Genomic DNA, 2001 nt, shown 5'->3' with positions numbered 1-2001 from the left:
TATATAAAATTTTATATATATATATATATATATATATATATATAACCATCCCCGAAACACTGCAGTGATTCAGAATCACCGTAATCTAAAATTTTGCACATACATTTGCTATAGAACTTGGATGTTCTGATACCGACCTTTCAGACTTTCTAAGGGTTACTGAATGCGACTGAACAATACACTGAACAATGACAAAGCATCTGCCCCGGTGAAGAGGGATTACATAGAGTGTCCGTCGTATAGCCCAGTCCCCGGGTAATCCCCGTTTGCAACTTTACAGATTACCGTCGTAGACTAAATATGGCTTTATTTTTTTCCCCGACTTATGGCAGGGAATGCGGGCTAATATGTTGTATAATATTAAAACAACGATGACAAGTCTTTTCATGTGATGCCTTATACACAAAATCTCCTATCATCATTAAAACGCATTAACGCACTTGTGTGTGTGTTTGTTTTGTATGTGTGTGTGTGTGTATGTGTTGTGTGTGTGTGCGTGCGTGTGTGTGCGCGCGGACGCGCCTGTGTACGTTGTTCGCATGCGCACACACACAGAAATATATACATGCTTACACACAACATCTAATCTCAATGTGTGTTCATTGTGTCAAACAAGTTCATGCGTAGTGAGGGGAAGGTACTGACATTCCTAGCGAGGAGCAGGGAAATGCAAAAAACAGAAATGGTGATCGAGGAAAAAATACGTAAATAGAAAGATGAGAAAAAAAATACCAACTCGCTCATTCACATACACAAACACGCACACTCCATTCTCTCTCTCCTCTCTCTCCCCTTCTCTTTTCCCCCTCTCTCTCTCTCTCTCTCTCTATCTATCTATCTATCTATCTATCTATCTATCTATCTCTCTATCTATCTCTCTATCTCTCTCTCAAATACAGTTTCAAATACTGTTACTTTATATAAAAGATTATAATATGAAGTTTGGGTGGAAGCATTTCCCGTGGGACTTTGTGAGTCCCGAGACAAAGGGAAAAGAAAAGGGAATACCGGCATTTCATACATACATTGCTGACTAGTTTGATTTAATTTACATTCTGTTGTCAATACAAACAGCATTATTTTCAAAGTGGAAAATGACAAATTTCGCTAATGATATCAACCACAAACACACAATTCAGCACCATAATATTTGACAAAGGAAACAACCAAATGACTCGCTTCCCTACACCTCACATCAAAATCAATGGGAGGGGTGATAAGGACTGCAGATACAGGTTACTCACTATTTTCCGCGTTTCAGTGAAGCCTTGTACGAATTACTTCCATGCTGTTGTCTCCAATGATCCCTAAGTTTATAAATAATGTGTTTTATACAAAAATTACATAATGCCGATACATACCTAAGCATATGTGCGTGTGCGACAACGTATGCACACACACACACAACACACACACACGCGCGCCCCCGTTGTGGTGTGTGTGTGTGTGTGTGTTGCATATATACACACATATATGTATGTATATATATTGTATATATATACTATATATATATAATATATATATATTTATATATGTATATATATGCATTTATATATTATATATATATATAATATATATATATGTTTTATATATGCATTTATATATATATATATTTTATTTATATATATATAATAGAATAGATAGATAGATAGATAGATAGATAGATATAGATAGATAGATAGATAATAGATAGATAGATAGTGTGTGTGTATTTTGTGTGTGTGTGTGAGTGTACACATGCACACACACCCCACACACACACACACCACACACACACACCCACACACACCAACACACCAAAAACCCCCACACACAAAACACACGCACAAACACCCACACACACACACCTTTACACCCCACACAAAGATATATATAATAACGTTTTAATTATATATATATTTTTAAAAAATTAATTTATTTTATAAAAAAAAAGGGAAAGAGAAAGAGAGAGAAGAGAGAGAGAAGACAAAGGAGGGAGAGAGGAGGGTTTTTCCCACACTT

This window comes from Penaeus monodon, chromosome 26 (assembly GCF_015228065.2).
Source record: "Penaeus monodon isolate SGIC_2016 chromosome 26, NSTDA_Pmon_1, whole genome shotgun sequence".
Lineage (NCBI taxonomy): Eukaryota > Metazoa > Arthropoda > Malacostraca > Decapoda > Penaeidae > Penaeus > Penaeus monodon.
This window is presented reverse-complemented; position numbering follows the sequence as displayed.